Consider the following 18,411-nt stretch of genomic DNA (forward strand, 5'->3'; position numbering starts at 1 on the left):
TATTCATATAAGATATCTGAGAAATATACATAACAATGGCACTTTTTGCATCTTGCATACCTTGAAGGTCATCGTGTGACACTCTGGGTCTGTCATCCACATCTGCACCAGCATTAAGGATTCTGATAGAACATTCTGAGCTATCCTGATTTCTGATAGTCGACAGGAACTTCATAGTTTCAGTTGGTGGTGGTTCAGTACTAGGACCACCTCCCATAGCCACCTTTTTCCTGGCAGTGGTTATCTTGCTAGTTGCCTGTTATCTAATCTGGGAGTAGGATCTCCCATGACCTTCAACTGCATTAAGGTTATTGACCATCTGCCACCATATCCTGTAGCAGATTTGTCTCCCCTTGCTCTACCTAACAGAAAATCTCCATGGCAATGCAACGCCTAGACAGTTACCTCATTTTGTGCATCACTATAAGGTGGCTTACAGGATACAGATGTTTTCTGGGTGCCTTATCCCTTTATGAGAAGAAACTGAAAACAGACACACACATAGTTGCATATATAATGAACATACAGGATGGCTGTTAGCTCAGTTAAGTATGACTGAATGCAACCAGCATGCACGCAAACAAGTTCGGCATGTTAAGTGCTCACTTATGGCTACACACAAGTTATGCCCCCCCAAGCCCCCACACGAATCATACCAACAGAAAAAAAGACGTATATTTAAAAAGCAATTATCAGCACAGATGTGATAACACTTCAGTAATAATAGTAGATGTAATAGCACTTCTGTATAACACACCTGTACTCTTACCTCATCAGGCCAATAATTGAGTACAATGCCCCTTTTGGTATATACCTTTCCAAGCACCTGCAGCAATTGGAGAAACTACAAAGGTTCCTCAGAATGAAAATTCAAGGTCTTTAACATCTGTCCTATGAAGATTGTGTGAAATCACTGTGACTTTATTCTGTTTCATACAGACTACTCAGATGCGATCTCTGCTTTGCATATAAGGAAATCTTTGACACTGCTTTATTGGAAATGCTGCATATCCATAAATCAAATGGTACACGGGTTACTCAGTGTAATGGTCTTAACCTGACATCTGACATTAATAGAACCGGTTGGAGAGACAGATTTGTCTCCCAGAGGTTACCACACCTTTACAACAGACTCCCACTTCATGTCAAGCAGAGCACCTCATTGGCCCTCTTTAAACACAGTCTGGATGATTGGATGGCTAACAGTAAATTCACCCCAGGGGTTCCATCTATGTCCTTCTTGAACAGGGGTGAGAGGTGCTGATCATAGAAATTATGGTGAAACTTGGCTAGGCTTGTAAGGGCCCTAGGTTCATTAGCCTAGTAACCTCCTATGATCCTACAATCCTATGTAATGGACATAATACAGATGTGAAATCTGTAATACATTGCTGCATTAACAATATAAATACAGCATTAGAGAAGTAACCCCAAAATGTTACAACTGCCATATCCACCACTGTGGAGCTCAGTCCAGGAGAAATACAAAAACATTTTTTTCTTCTCTGCTAACAGAAATAAAAATGCTAGACCTTACTACATACTTAAAATATAATAATCTGCAATACTTGTGAAAACATGACCTACTGAAAAAAATAACAATAACAAATTGATCATATAGCATTTTGTAGCATAAATTTATAATGCAGACATGGCTATGGCAAAATTATGGGGAGAAAATTAAATAACTGTGAAATGATACAACTACTTTTTAGCAGTCAGGGTATTTTATATTTTAATGTTAGACTGAAAGCACTACTTAAGAAATAGCATCATGCATTGACAGTACAGCACTGTGGAAAGTATATACATCTTGCAAAGTCTTATTTTATGGCAGTATAGAGCTCTGTGCTTCAAAGCATTCTCTCCAGTACAATACAAGGGCATTAGCTACACCATTATCTATCTATCTATATATATATATATATATATATATAGTGAGAGAGAGAGAGAGAGAGAGAGAGAGCAGAGCCCTGTGGACACTGTGATTATGCAAATTTGGTGTTAAATCATTAGCATTCATAAGTATCTAAAGCTGCACTAAGTGTAGGGAATATAAACATGGTGAAAGGACCTACACAATTAAATGCACACACTCTGGGAATGCAAGGACCAGCAATGAGACGTGTTTCCTGTTAATGGCTTGCAGTTGCATTGATTAAACTGAATGCAGTATCAATCATCTTTCACATTCTCCCCTCTTTGTTATACATCTACTAATGGTGTGTCAGGAAGATGGTACTTAAAAAGGGCTGCAAGAACATTGACTGATTTAGGGGAATGACAGTCCTAACATTCAAATATTGGCTTAAGTGACCACATTTACTAGCCTTAGTAGGAAAGTTTCTTCATATGAAAGGGGGTACTATAAACATTTTAAGACATAACCCATGGCAAGAAAACAGAGATAGATAATAAAAGGATGCAACAGACAGAAAGAAAGGGATGTACCTGAAGTGATTGCAGTCTTTGTTTAATATCGCGTGAGTATATGCCTATGCTAACTGTTGGCAATATCCCACTCATCCAGACATTCGCAATTAAATGTAAAGGGACAATTTTCAAAACCTGCTTGTGTTCTACTTTCAATGTGACTTGATACAATGTCACATTATTGTTACATCTAAACTCTTTAGCACCTTGCTAATATACATCTTTGTATGTGGCAGCTCTCAGAAGTACTGTGAAAATATTGCTTTTAGTACACTTGTTTTAGGGTTCAAATTAATACAGCTCCTTGTTGTAACATAACACCTTTGGTCCACATGTACATGTAAATTTAAAATACTTTATATTTTTTCTTGTATCATTTGTGTGCTGCCTGGAAGTGTGAAAATCACTTTCACGGCTTGAGAAAAAATGTGAAACTTTGGTGTAGGATGCCATAGGTAGCACAAACCAGCCAGGTGGCATTACATGTATGTCAGCACTCTGGAAACTACTCAGGGTAGAAAATACACATGACAATTCACTTTCTTGTGGCACAAGGTATATGTGCAGTGAGTTTATAGATGAAGTATATTTGATGCAAGGTTTGAATTCTCTGCCATAATATGTTTACAGAAGACTGTCTGAATATATATTTCATCACATTTTGTGATATCATTATGTTGTTTAAAAATCAACTGTTGTCATTATTGCTAATGACATGAGATCATTAGTCTGCTCACCTTAACATAATATGTCATTAACTACAGTTCTGATAACAGAATATGTCAACAACTACAGTTCTCATAATGGGCTCCACATATTACATGTCTGATGTTGCATGGAGATGTGAGAAGGAAGGATTGTTCACTTGAATACACTTTTTGATCTGGTAATTGGTACATATACTCATGCATTGCATTTCATTCACTATCTGTAATTTCCCTAGCATGCATTACTCTTTTAATGTCCATTCTATTTGCTCTCCACTTGGCATAATTTAAGAAATGTTCACTACTTAAGGAAATAAGTGAAAATGTTAGTTTAGGCTACCTTAGGTAGCTGAAACACACCTAGCATCATTATGCAGCACCCCCCCCACACACAACAAGGATAGTAGTTACTTCAGTAAATGCATCTGACAGATGTCAAATTCTGTGGTATAAGTTGGAACTGAAGTGAATTGAGAGAAATAAGGCACATGAAGCATTATCTGAATCTTGTTTACAGAACACTTTGCCATTATTCACAATATTTACTTTTTACATTTATTTTCATTTTAATGTATAATTGCTGCCCATTTGGTATCGAGCAAACACAGTTCACTACTTAAGGAGAAAAGTGGAAACTTTAGGCTGCCTTAGGTAGCTCAAACTCACTTGGTGTCATTGCTCAGCCTGCTGCAATAGGGAGAAGACTCACTTCAGTGAATGCACTTGATAGATGTCAAATTATGTGGTACAAGGTGTAAAGGAAGTGAATTGAGAGATATAAGGCATATGACATATTGTTGGAATTCTGTTTAGAGATTACATTGCAATTTATTACAATACATCTTTTTTCTAATTACTCTCTTTCTAATGTTCATTTGCTCTTTATATGGCAGTGCACGGGCAGGGTGCACTACCTAAGGAAAAAAAGTAAAAAGTGAAAAATATAATTTAGGCTGTCTTAAGTAGGTCTAACCTGCCTGGTATAGTGGGGCTGCCCACCACAACAACAAGACTATTTTCTTCAGTAAATGCACCTGACAAATTTCAAATTCTGTGGTACAACTTGTATATGAAGTGATTTGAGAAAACTAAGGCACATGAAGCATTGTTCAAATCCTGTTTTCAGAACACTTTGTCATAAATCACAATATTTGCTTTTCCAGTTTTTCCCTTTTTAAGGTACATCTGCTCTCCATTTGGCAGTGCACAAACACAGTTCGCTACCTAAACAAAAAAAGTGAAAAATTTAATTTAGGCTGTCTTCAGCATGCTAGACAGTACTAAGAAGAGAAATTCAACCTTTCATAGAACTATCTTTGTAGCGCAAGGTGTAAGAGTTGTGATTTTTGAGAAATAATACAGCCTATTAAGGGTTCAAATTCAGCTACAAGATACTTTTTAAAAAAGGTGTAAGAAGCATATTTCTCAGAAATGTTTTAAAAGGAATGTAACAGTAAAGAAAACTGATAACATTAAACCTGTTCTTCACTAACAATGTATCAGTAACCATGCATCATGAAATCATAGGCTCATAGGATCATAGGAGGTTACTAGGCTATCGACCCAGAGATCATTTTAAGCCTAGCTGCTTCATCCCAAAGTAATGCCGTAAGATGCTGTAGTCAATACCCAGGATTGTATTTATTAATATCTGCCCATGTCCAAGAGGGTTGTGGGCACTATCCATGGTAAGAATTTACAGTGCCCCATCTACTTGTCTAAGTTCCTTTTCAACAGTGTCATAGTGGTGCAGTGCTTTACATGAATTGGCTGCCTATTCCTAAGACACAGCAGTGTCTGGGAGATAAATATGTCCCTCCAGCACATCCTATTCAAATTGCAGGCCATACTTAGGTCCCTGGAATGGGTAGGTCTAGTCCTGTTTGATTTACAAATGTGCAGCAAATTATTTAGGTTCTGGGTCAGATATTGTTCTGTAAGTCAGGCATAAGTCTCCCCTAAGAAGTCTATATGATACTGAGTATAGCAACAGAGACTTTAGTCGGTCTGTGTAAAGCATGTACTGGAGTCCCTTGATCTTCTTAGTGGGAAACCTTTGAGGTCTCTCCAATTGCTGCAGGTGTTTTGTATGGTACATACCAAAAGGGGTATTATACTCAATTATGGGCCTGACTAGTGATGAGTATAGAGGGGTTATAATTTCTAACCATAAAAACGGGTGTGCAAAATGTATGACAACTTGTAAAACCAAAAAAACTAAAAAATCCATGTCAGCCCTGACACCAGGCTAAAAACCAACTCCAAGTTTATTAGAGCAGTAACATATCTCCATAAAGTTAAGCGCTTTCTTCCTTCACCGGACTTCTTCAGAACTAAAGAATATGTTAGTTCCTATACCCAATATATGGAACAAGCAATTATACAATAATACAATTAAACAATTAAACAATTATAAGGCCAGCATCCAATGAAAATCTCTGTACAATTCATAAATACAACTCCACGTGCAAAAAAAAAAAAAAGATAAAAAAAATGTTAAAACCATAGCCATACATTTAAACTCACAAATAAAAAAAAAAGATGTAATATAATAAAATTCATAGTTTGGCTGCTCTCATTCTTAACACCAAATTAATAGAGATATAATCATTCAAACCTGGTTTCTGAGTGACATCCAGTCTAAGTTGCCAGAGAAGTTCCTTGTATTCCAGTTTACTTTCTCATGCTCCCCCCAGCATCATGTGGAACAATTTCCAGTATTCCAAAAACAAATTTCTTAAAAACAGTACACGTTAGTGAGTGTCTGTATAGGGCATTGTTCAGGTTAGCTTTTCGTACATCATACAAGTATTCATATATCCTTTTCACTAGTTTCCTTTCTGTCTTTCCTACATAAAAGGAAAGGCAATGATTACACAGTGCAATGTATACTAGGCCAGCTGAATTACAGTTGCGTCTCCTAAATGTGATTTTTGTTCGACTATTGTTAGAGTGATTTCCTTGCAGTCCATAATATATTGGCAGTAATTACAACTGTCACATTTGGTAGTACCTGACTTAATCTCATGTACACCTCTCTCTAAACTGTCCTTAATATTATTATGAACCTTTTATATAAAAGGAGGTTTATCTGTCAAACAGCTGTATAGTTCTTCATCCAATTTAAGTCCAGCCCAGTTGTGGTTTATTATTCGCTTCACTCTACTGATGAGGTTATCAGAGTTGATCGTCATCCCTTGGTAGAACGTTTCATAATTTTTTTCATTAGGTGACCTTACAATGTTCAGTTGATCATGTTTACCTAAGATACATTTAAATCTTGATTCCCTGTTCTCGATCACTTGGGTCCTTAATGATTTCAAAAGGTCCATGGGGTATCCCTGGCCCAAAAACATAGATGTCATTCTATCATCAAGTTCTCCCTCAAGGAGTTTCCCATTGGAAACCATCCTGGCAGCTCTAATATACTGCTCCTTTATTAAGTTTTTCTTACAGTGTATAGGATGATTGCTAGTGTAATGAAGGTAACTGTTAGAAAACGTCTCTTTCCTATATATGCTGGACATCAATACCCCGTGGTCAACTGTTAGCTAAACATCCAAAAATGTGTACCTTGTTGGTTATGGCTATGTGTAAACCTCAAAAAATTTGTGGTGTTGGTTAATTATTCCACAAATAAATCAATTTTCGTAGGGTCTGTCTTTCAAATAAAATACATGTTGTCCCGGTATCTAGCATAGAATGGCCAATTGTGTGTGAGGTCTAAGTTATGAACAATTTGTTTTCTCCCAGGCCAGCATAATACTACCAGTGAAAATGGGGACATATGCTGCTCCCATTGCTACCCCACTCACTTGTTTGTAATATTCACCCTCTAAAAAAAAAGAAAGCTGTTTTTCACCACCATTTCCATCAACTCTTCAAAGAAAACTACCTCAGTCTGTTCAAGAGAGTAATGTTCCAAAAGAATTTCTTCAAAACACTCAAGCCCTATATCATGAGGGATTCTTTAAAAAAGGTCCACCACATCCACAGTAAGAAAACTGGTACAATCCTTAATAAGGTCTTTATTTAATTTAAGTAAAAGGTCCCAAGAATCCCTTAAAACATTAGAATAGTGGTTCAATAACAATTTCAGTTTACTATCAATATAGATTTCTAAAGGGTAAGTGTTGGAACCCTGGGCAACCGCAATTAACCTATAAAGTGGGTCCAGTACATCCCTGTGTACCTTCAGGATCCCTGGGTCAGTGGAAACCACAACCCACACTGCTGAATCCTTTGCAAATGCCTTCTATGGGCACCTTCAAGAATGCATGGATCATGCAATCCCAAATAAAACCAAGACCCATTCCCCCAAAGGCAGGCGACCGGTCTGGTGGACCCCAGCCATAAACAAACTTTACAACAGAAGGAGGAAGCTACTACATGACAGAGCAAAATCCCTAAAAGGAAAGGCATCTCTGATCAGTACTAGCAAAAAACTACGATCACTCATAAAATCATCCAAGGCCAACTTTGAGAGAAAAATCGCAAATGACACAAAAGACAATCACAAGGCCTTCTTTAGCTATGTTAGAAACCTGGGTGGAAACTCCCAGATATGCTCAGAGTTAGTCCAAAATGACACAAAATACACTGAGCCCACTGACATTGCCAACATTCTGGCAGACAGGTTCAGTGCAAATTTCTCCTCCCCCTCCCCAAAAGGAGAAATAACCATCCCAGCAGAGTGTAGCCTCCTAACATCTCAGATGCCCAGGTGAGAGCCGCCTCTCTAAAGCTAAAACACAGCATCAAAGGGACCGGATGGTGTCCCGGGCTGTGTGCTACATGAACTCAAGAGGAACTAAACCCACACATAAGGCTGCTGTTTAATCTTAGCCTTACCACAGGATCGTGCCCAAAGAGTGGCGCACGGCAACAGTGGTCCCACTTCACAAAGGCGGTGCTTCTACGGACCCTGGAAATTACCGCCCCATAAGCCCGACGAGCCTGGTCTGCAAAGCTATGGAGAGGATCATTATGGAACTCATAAACAAAGACATTGGGGACCTACAGACATTGGATCCTACCCAATTTGGCTTTGTCAAGGGCAGATCCTGCCTTCTGAACTTGGTCGACTTTTTTAAACCATCACTAAGGCCATTGATGAGGGTAAGGCAGTTCACACAGCCTACCTTGACCTTGCAAAAGCCTTTGACACAATACCCCACTCGGGCATCATAGACAAACTCACCAGCTTAAATGTAAACCCATATGTCACAAGATGGGTTACAAACTGGCTCAAGGACAGAACCCACAGGGTCAGAGTTGCTGGAGCTATGTCAGACTCTAAGCTAGTCACAAGCGGTGTCCCACAGGGCTCAGTCCTGGGACCCCTCTTGTTCGGCATTTATTTTTCCGAGGTACAGGCAAACATAGGAGGATTGTGGCTGACAAAGTTCGCAGATGACTGCAAACTGGGCACCATAATTGATACTCCAGCGGACACAAACATCCTTCAGAGAGGCCTCATAGAAATGGATAATTGGTGCCAGAGCCATGGCCTTAAGCTAACGCCAAAAATGTATAGTCATACCCTTTGGGAAAAACAAGGTACCGACAAATTACCACATAGGCGGTAATCCATTAAGTATGGAAGAGGTAATCAGGGACCTAGGGACCCAGGTTGACAGTAACCTCTCATTTGACACTCACATTGCCAAAGTGGTTAGGAAGACCTTCTATATTGCCCACCTTATCATGAAGGGTTTCACATCTAGATCAAGAGAGGTCATTGTGCCCTGTACTCTTCTCTTATCAGGCCAATGATTGAGTACAATGCCCCATTTGGGATGTATCTCACCCGACACCTGCAGCAGTTGGAAAGACCCCAAAAGTTCCTCAAAAGAGGATAAAGGGTCTTAAACATATGTCATATGCTGCCCGACTGAAAAACTCCAGCTCTATTCAGTGCATTGCCTACTCAGAGGTGATCTGTGCCTGGCGTACAAGGCCATGTCCAATCCTGAATTAATGGACATGCTCCACCTCAGAAAATCCAAATCCATCAGAGCCACGAGAACAAGTGACTTAAACCTCAACACAGAAATAAATAGAACGTGCTGGAGGGACAGATTCATAACCCAGAGGCTCCCTACACTCTGGAACAGAATCCCAGTCCATGTTAGGCAGAGCCCCTCACTGACTCTATTCAAGAGAAATCTCAACGAGTGGATGGGAGATCGTAGGTTTACCCCGGGGGTCATCTCTTTGTCACTACTAGACAGAGGCATAGTAAACTAAACCCTAAAAGGGCGTAGTATTCTCATCCTAAGGGGTGGTGTAAGCCACATACACTCTGGCTAGGCTTATAAATGCCCTAGGGCAGATAGCCTAGTACGAACCTATGAACCTATGAACCTATATACAGTAGGTATATAGGGGATCTTGTTGTATAAAAAGTTGTAAATCTCTGATGTGATCGTACCTTGGAGGAGGCCATCTTCCACAAACAGGTCTATGTTTTTGTATGCTATGTTGATCTCATTTCTGGAAAATACTGTACAACGAGAATCATCCATAAGAAAGTCACAAATTTTGTTTACATAATCAGTCTGTGGGGCAATCATAACCCCCCACCACCATTGTCCAGTTTCATAGCACAGATAGATTTCTCTTTAGATAGTTCCTCTAACAGGACTCTTTAATCCTGAGTTAAAATATCAGTATTCCAATTTTTTTCTCAGTATAAGGAATAATGATCCCTTTCACATACTTTCTCAAAAGTATGTAGTGTTTTGTGCGGAGGCAGGTTGAAAGTACTTTTTTTTTCCTTTATATGGGGTGTAACTTGAGAATTAGCCTTGTCTCTATACAGAAAAGATTGATTCAATTTCCTTATAAACAACTTTAAATCTAAAATTACTTCACTAATATTACCTTTGTTTTTAGGAAAGCATTTAAAACCTTTTTCAAACAAACAAAATATGTTAAATCAAGACTTAGGTCATTGTAATTAAAAATGTGAAAACCTTTGTGCTCACATATGTTACCATCATGTAGCACCCTAATAGCCTCAAGTTATATTATTCTCTACCTGTTCTAGTTAACTCTGGATGTAAAGCTTCTCCCCCCTCTGGTTCATCATCCTTCCTTGTCCTCTGCTCTGGTTTAGAGGTGGTATGGGGCCTCATTCACTCTGTTGCCTGATCCTCTCTGACCTTCAAAGCTATGGTGAATAGGTCACGTGGTGGGTCCCTAAAAGCATGGCTTCTTCATTTAATAGCCTTCTATTGTCATCTATATCTAAATTATTAAAACCCACCTGTGTCTCACACTTATCTTCATAAACAGTACTTTTAAAAGATAGGGGGTAGGCACTTCCTTCTTTATATTCATTACTTTTTCTCAAAAGTATTTTGCGGTTATTCATTATACATTCATATATATTTATCTTCTTTTTGTCTCTACAGCTGCAGAGGAGATTGCTGTAATCCATTAGGTGCACCAGGAGATATTAACTTGCCTCAGAGAGGCATGGGGGAACCATGAATCAAGTAAAAATTAAAGAGATAATATGTTCATTCCTTGAAGGACTAGTAGCTAGAGCAGGTCTACCTCATCACTCATCTCACAGACTTACCTCATCACTCATTTCACAGGTACACCTCTTAACCTGTCTCAGAGGCTTACCTCATCACTCATCTACCAGACTTACCTCATCACTCATCTCGCAGGTGTACCTCATCATGCATCTCACAGGCATACTTCATCACTCATCTCACAGGCTTACCTCATCACTAATCTCACAGGCATACCTCACCACCCATCTCACAGGCATCCCTCATCATTCATCTCACAGGCTTACCTCATCACTCATCTCACAGGTGTACCTCATCACTCATCTCACAGGCTTACCTCATCACCCATCTCACAGGCTTACCTCATCACTCATCTCACAGGCTTACCTCATCACTCATCTCGCAGACTTACCTCATCATTCACCTCACAGGCTTACCTCATCACTCATCTCAAGGCATCCCTCATCACTCATCTCACAGGCTTACCTCATCACCCATCTCACAGGCTTACCTCATCACTCATCTCACAGGCTTACCTCATCACTCATCTCACAGGCTTACCTCATCACTCATCTCACAGGCTTACCTCATCACTCATCTCACAGGCTAACCTCATCACTCATCTCACAGGCATACCTCATCACTCATCTCACAGGCATCCCTCATCACTCATCTCACAGGCTTACCTCATCATTCATCTCACAGGCTTACCTCATCACTCATCTCACAGGCATCCCTCATCACTCATCTCACAGGCGTACCTCATCACTCATCTCACAGGCTTACCTCATCACTCATCTCAGAGACTTATGTCATTACTCATCTCACAGACATAGATCATCACTTATCTCACAGGTGCACCTCATAGGTTCATAGGTAAGTACTAGGCTATCTGCCCATGGGCATTTATAAGCCTAGCCACAGAGTGATGGCTTTCGCCTCCCCATTAGATTAGTAACCTGGGCCTTTGTCAACAGGGCTCCTGAAGTGATCTCAGGGTAGAACTTATGATTACCCATCCACTCATCAAGATCTCTCTTGAAGAGGGTCACAGAGGAGCTCTGTCAAATATGAATTGGGATTCTATTCCAGAGTGAGGGGAGTCGCTGGAACAGGAATCTATCCCTCCAGCATGTCCTGTTTATTGTTGTACATAGGTTCAAGTCACTAGAACGAGTGGTTCTGAGGGATCTTGTTTTTGAGGTGAAGCATGACCAATAGTACAGGGTTTGACATGACCCTATAGGTCAGGCATAGGTCACCTCTGAGCAGACGGTAAGCGACTGAGAAGAGCTGGAGCTTTTTTAGTCGTGCTTCATAGGGTAATTGTTTAAAGCCCTTAATCCTCTTAGTGAGGTACTTCTGTGGTCTTTCTAGTTGTTGCAGGTGTCTAGTGAGGTACATCCCAAATGGGGCATTGTACTCTATTATGGGCCTAATGAGTGAGGAGTAAAGGGGCACAATCACCTCCTTGGATCTGGATGAGAAACCCTTTGTGATCAGGTGTGCCACATAGAAGGATTTCCTGACCGTTTTGGCTATGTGGTTATCAAAGGAGAGCATGTTATCTACTTGGGTACCCAGGTCCTAATTACTTCTTCTGTACTTAGTGGATTCCCATCTATGTGGTAGTTTGTAGGTACTTTGTTTTCCCAAATGGGATTACTATGCATTTTGGCATTTAGCTTGAGGCCGTGACTTTGACACCCAGGTGTTTGTCTCTGTGAGACCCTTTTGCAGGATGTCTGTGTCAGCTGGAGAGTCAATTATTGCACCCAATTTACAGTCATCTGTGAACTTGGTTAGCCACAGTCCCTCCGCCTTTGCCTGTACTTCAGAGAAATATATAACGAACAGGAGGGGTCCCAGGACTGAGCCCTGTGGGACTCCACTTGTGACTGGTTTAGAGTCAGACATGGCGCCTGCCACTCTTACCGTGTGGGTTCTGTCTGAGAGCCAATTGGCAACCCATCTCATGACATGGGGGTTGATATTTAAGCTGGTGAGTTTGTCTATGATTCCTGAGTGTGTGATGGTGTCGAACGCCTTAGCGAGGTCCAGATATGCTGTGTGGACCACCTTCCCTTCATCTATGACCTTGGTGACTGTTTCGAAGAAGTCGACCAAGTTCAGGAGGCGAGATCTGCCTTTAACAAAGCCAAACTGGGTGGGGTCCAGTGTCTGGAGGTTCCCAATGTCCCTGTTAATGAGCTCCATGATAATGCGTTCCATGGCTTTGCAGACCAAGCTAGTCAAGCTTATAGGGCGATAGTTCCCAGGGTCAGTTGTGGCACCACCTTTGTGGAGTGGTACGGACTGTTGCTGTATGCCATTCTTTGGGTACATAGCCTGTAGAGAGGCTGAGTTTGAATAGTGATTTGAGATGGGGGGTTAGTTCATTTTGAAGCTCATGTAAGACACAACCTGGGATAGCATCTGTTCCCATTGATGCTGTGTTTTTGGTCATTGCAATGGCTGTCTTTACTTGTGTGTCTGAGATATCTGGAGCGCCACATTCTTCTGGGATGGGTGCTAGCCCCTTTGGTGGAGAGGGGGGATGAAGTTTGCACTGAACTTGTCAGCCAGGATGTTGGCAATGTCAGTTGGTTCAATGTATTTATGGTCATTATGCACTAGCTCGGAGCATATCTGAGAGTTTGCCCCTAGACTCTTGACATAGTTAAAGAAGGCCTTGTGGTTATCCTTAGAGTCATTGGCTATTTTTCTTTTGAAGTTGGCCTTGGATGATTTAATGAGGGAGTGCAGTTTTTTACTGATGTTAATCAGAGATGCCTTCCTATTTTGGGATTTTGTTCTATCTTGCAGGAGTTTCCTCCTTCTGTTGTAAAGTTTATTTATGGCCGGGGTCCACCATTCTGGCTTTCTCTTTTTTGAGGAGTTGGTCTTGGTTTTACTTGGGATGGCTCGGTCCATGCATTCTTGAAGATGTTCATAGAATGCACTTGTAAAGGATTCTGCCGTTGGGTCATCATTTTCCATTTGATTGGGAGCTTTGAAACTTCCCACCTTGGTCTTGATGAGTATGAAGTTTGCTTTAGAGAAGTTTTTTACCTTGATTTCCTTGACTGGGGGGGGGGGGTGGATCGGGATGTGGATGTCTAGCGTGATTAGTTTGTGATCTGATCTTACCAATGATGAGTTTACCTCAGGTGTGGAACATAGGTTCCCCATGTTGATGATGACCAGGTCCAGTATGTTGTCACCTCTTGCGGGAGTGGTGACCAGCTGTTCAAGGGTGTTTGAGTTTATAAACTCAAGGAAGCATTGGGCTAGGGCGTTTGAGCTTGAGTAGTTTTCCCAGTCAATGTTTGGATAGTTGAAGTCACCCAGTAGCATGATGTTGGGTAGAATCTTCATACTTTCTAATGTTCTCAGGAATGCTGCGTGAGGGTCCTGAGACAAGGTGGGAGATCTGTAGCAAGCTATAAATTGAACAGTCAATTTACCCACTGTCAATTGTACTTCTTGGATGGTCTCAGATTCCGCATGCTGTGCTACTAACCTGGAGGTGTGGGTGTTCTTGATGAATATGGACACAACCCCTCCTTTTGTGTTCCGGTCTGGTTTTGGGACCTAAAGGTATGGTAGGAGTTATAGCCTGGAAGTGCTGGGGTGCTCTCTGGAGCCTTGAACCAGGTTTCTGTCACTGCACATACGTCGATTTCTTCCATACTTAGGAGAGCCTTGAGTGCATGCATTTTGAGGTTTAGACTTCTGGCGTTGAGCAGCATTACCCTCAGTTTTTGTTATTACTGTTGTTTATGGAGGTGGGTTTGTCTTTTGAGCCTTGCCTAAAAAAGGCAGTATTGGGGCGGCAAGAGTCTTGGCCAGTATTCAAAAGCCCAGGGACGACAGGTGCATGCCGTCTCTGGTGAAGCAACGTGGCTTGTCAAGCATGTCATCCCAGGCTGACAAGTACTGGATCCCCTTTGCCCTTTGAATGACACCAGTAGTTTAACCAATTGTTGAAAATGATAATTTTTTCTTCATATACTGGCATCATTTTGGGTGAGGGCAGGATGCTACTCAGAGTCAGAGTCACACCAGCCTGGGCTACATGGTCAGAGAGCTCCTCCATGTCTCTTTTCATGTAGTCCAGGAGGTGCATCTCAGGTCATTTACACCAACATGTACAATGACAGAGTCATATTTGTACTTGTTGTGGAGTGACCTGAGTGCATGTGTTATGTGGCAGATTCTGGCACCCGACAGACAGCTTATGGTAACCTCCTCCTTGTTCAGTCTAGTGAGTGGGACATCTGTGTGCCTGATGATAGAATCACCGATTACTAGTGTGTTAGGTGTGTTATTTAGCCTTAGGGGCTGTTTTTGCTTGGCACACTGATGTTGTGATGTATGTGTTACCTGGTTTCTGTTGTAGGGTGGGGGTTGCTTGGGTGTATGTTTAGGAGGTCTCTGTTGTTTAGGCAGGTTCTTATTTAGAGCCTCCGAGTATGTTTTTGTGTGTTTCTGAGAGTTGTTTTCTCATGCAGCTATGGCTGGTCTATGTGAGTCTGGTAATGTGGTGCTAGTGTTGCCCTTCTCCTTGTGACTGGTTGATCAAGTCGTGGGTTGAGAGAGCTTAGCCTCCAGTTTGGCTGTGTAGCTGCATCTCTCACATATTTGTGTTGGTTGGGAGGAGGAGGGGGTTGTCTGTGTACAGGAGGCAATTGTAACATTGCCTCAGGATGCCCAGATTCACCAGCTGGACCACAGAGCACACCTAAAGCTGTCCCTTGAACATGCCTGAATAGATGGTTGGGACTGTATTGCTGATTGGATGAGTAAAGAGCCTTATACATCCTGAGTATAGGGCTGAAGTGCAAGCTGTAAGCTAGTGCTAGTTTTAGTGAGTTTTAGTAAGTGCAGGTCTTAAATTGCCTTATTTCTAGTGCTGGGTTGAAGTGTTTCAAGTTTCAAGGGAAAAACTGAAGTGCAGACTTTGTGCAGTCTGGAATAGTTTAACCACAGCTAAACAGCGCTGCCCGGTGCGCAAACCCGTGCAAAACCGCGCTAAGCGATTTTTATACCAGGGAGATCAAAAAGGATAGAAATTAGCCCAAAATGGCCAATGAGCTACAAGTTGCTGGGCTGGGACCACTCCTACAGGGACAGATAGGCTGCTCAGAGTTCCCTCTCTCACAGTGAACAAGGAAGCCACCTAATTATTCAAGTATGATATGGGCAACACAGGAACCTTTACCACAGTCCTGGATTCAGCAATGCCTGAAAACTGGACTAGACTAGTTCAGAAAGGCAGGAAAACAAGGAATTTTTTTTGTGTTTTTTTTTTTCAGAAACAACAGAATTGCAGAGCTTAAATTACTTTAAATACACAGAGGAGGCTAGCGCACTTGAGTGTGTAGCCTGCGACTGTGTTACAGGTAACTTAAATGCAAAAATGACAAACAGTAACTTTTTTTCAAGTGCAACAAAGAAATAAGTACAGTAAGCAATGCAGATATCACTAGGATCCACAGAAGCACTGAAAGGCCACGTTTTAGGTGGAATTAGTGTTTCAGGGAAATAACAAGAAAACAAACAAGCATACAAACAAAGCTAGATTTAGCAGGCCTGAATCTAGTCTATGCTACAGCAAACAAGGTGTACCAGTTTCAGTAAGAAACAGTTCAAATATGCAGGCACTATAAGCCTTTAACCAGAAATTCCCAGCTCAGAAGGGCAGAGTCCAGCCTCTCCTCCCACAAGAGTACAGACCACGAACCTTCTTAATGTAAAATAACTGGCCTGAAGCCCAAGTGCTTAAACCAGAACTAATACACTTTTAGAATAACAGACACTGAGCCCTCAATCAGCAGTTCCCAACTTAGAAGGATGTAAGCTACCTGTCTTGCCACCACAGTGCAGGCCACAAACCTTCCTAATGTAAAACAACTGGTCTGAAGACCAAGTGCTTAATCCAAAAGATTTAGAATGATAGCTACACTTTAATCAAGTTACTACCAAGCAGTAATAAATACAATTGAATACTTTAAAGAATGCCTGGATTACTGCTCAAGTTATACAAACAAAGCTAGATTCAGCAGGCCTGGATCTAGTCTGTGCTACAGCAAACAAGGTGTACCAATTTCAGTAAGAAGCAGTTCAAATATGCAGGCACTATAAGCCTTTAACCAGAAATTCCCAGCTCAGAAGGGCAGAGTCCAGCCTCTCCTCCCACAAGAGTGCAGACCACAAACCCTTTTAATGTAAAATAACTGGCCTGAAGCCCAAGTGCTTAAACCAGAACTAATACACTTAGAATAACAGACACTGAGCCCTCAATCAGCAGTTCCCAACTTAGAAGGATGTAAGCTACCTGTTCTGCCACTACAGTGCAGACCACAAACCTTCTTAATGTAAAACAACTGGTCTGAAGCCCAAGTGCTTAAACTAAAAGGCTTAGAATGAGTTACACCGAGCAGTAATAAATACAACTGAGTACTTTTAAAATGACGCAAAAGCAAAATAAAGTACGAAGAAACACAAATACAGTAAAAGCAGATAAAAAGAACATTTTTTTTTTCTTTTGAGTGAGCAAATGAGATGGGCCCAGGAGGAGTATCCAAGTGCAAATTTACAAGAGGGGCGGGCAGTTTCAAAGCCACCAAGATTAACACCAAAACAAAACAAGGACCTACTGAAAAAACAGAGTCACACCTTCTAGCTAGATATTGCTCAATGCAACACAAACAAATTAATTTAAATTGTGTATTATTTGAAAAAAGTGCAGATAAAGATTTACTTAACTTCACTTATACATTCAGTTGATTGCATGCAGGTCTTAGCTCGCCAAAGCTTACAGTTTAAGCAGAAAATAATTCACTGTACCACTTATATAAGACAGAACCTGAATAGCAATGAAGTGAACTACCCCCACTTATCACTGGCTATGCAGGTTTTTTAACAAGCCTTAACTGAAAAAACAGTCACAACTTCCAGCTAGATATTGCTCAATGCAACACAAACAAATTAATTTAAATTGTGTATTATTTGAAAAAAGTGCAGATAAATATTTACTTAAATTCACTTATACATTCAGTTGATTGCATGCAGGTCTTAGTTGGCCAAAGCTCAGAGTTTAAGCAGAAAATAATTCACTGTACCACTTATATAAGACAGAAACTCATCACTCATCACTCATCTCACCAGCATAGATCATCACTCATCTCACAGGCTTACCTCATCACTCATCTCACAGGCTTACCTCATCACTCATCTCACAGGCATCCCTCATCACTCATCTCAGAGGCTAACCTCATCACTCATCCCACAGGCTTACCTCATCACTCATCTCACAGGCATCCCTCATCATTCATCTCACAGGCATCCCTCATCACTCATCCCACAGGCTTACCTCATCACTCATCTCACAGGCTTACCTCATCACTCATCTCACAGGCATACCTCATCACTCATCTCACAGGCTTACCTCATCACTCATCTCACAGGCATCCCTCATCACTCATCTCACAGGTTTACCTCATCACTCATCTCACAGGCTTACCTCATCACTCATCTCACAGGCATCCCTCATCACTCATCTCACAGGCATCCCTCATCACTCATCTCACAGGCTTACCTCATCACTCATCTCACAGGCTTACCTCATCACTCATCTCATAGGCATACCTCAGCACCCATCTCACAGGCATACCTCATCACTCATCTCACAGCCTTACTTCATCACTCATCTCACAGGCATGCCTCATCACTCATTTTAC

Source organism: Protopterus annectens, chromosome 1.part1 (genome assembly GCF_019279795.1).
Source record: "Protopterus annectens isolate FY-2018-M chromosome 1.part1, PAN1.0, whole genome shotgun sequence".
NCBI lineage: Eukaryota > Metazoa > Chordata > Ceratodontiformes > Protopteridae > Protopterus > Protopterus annectens.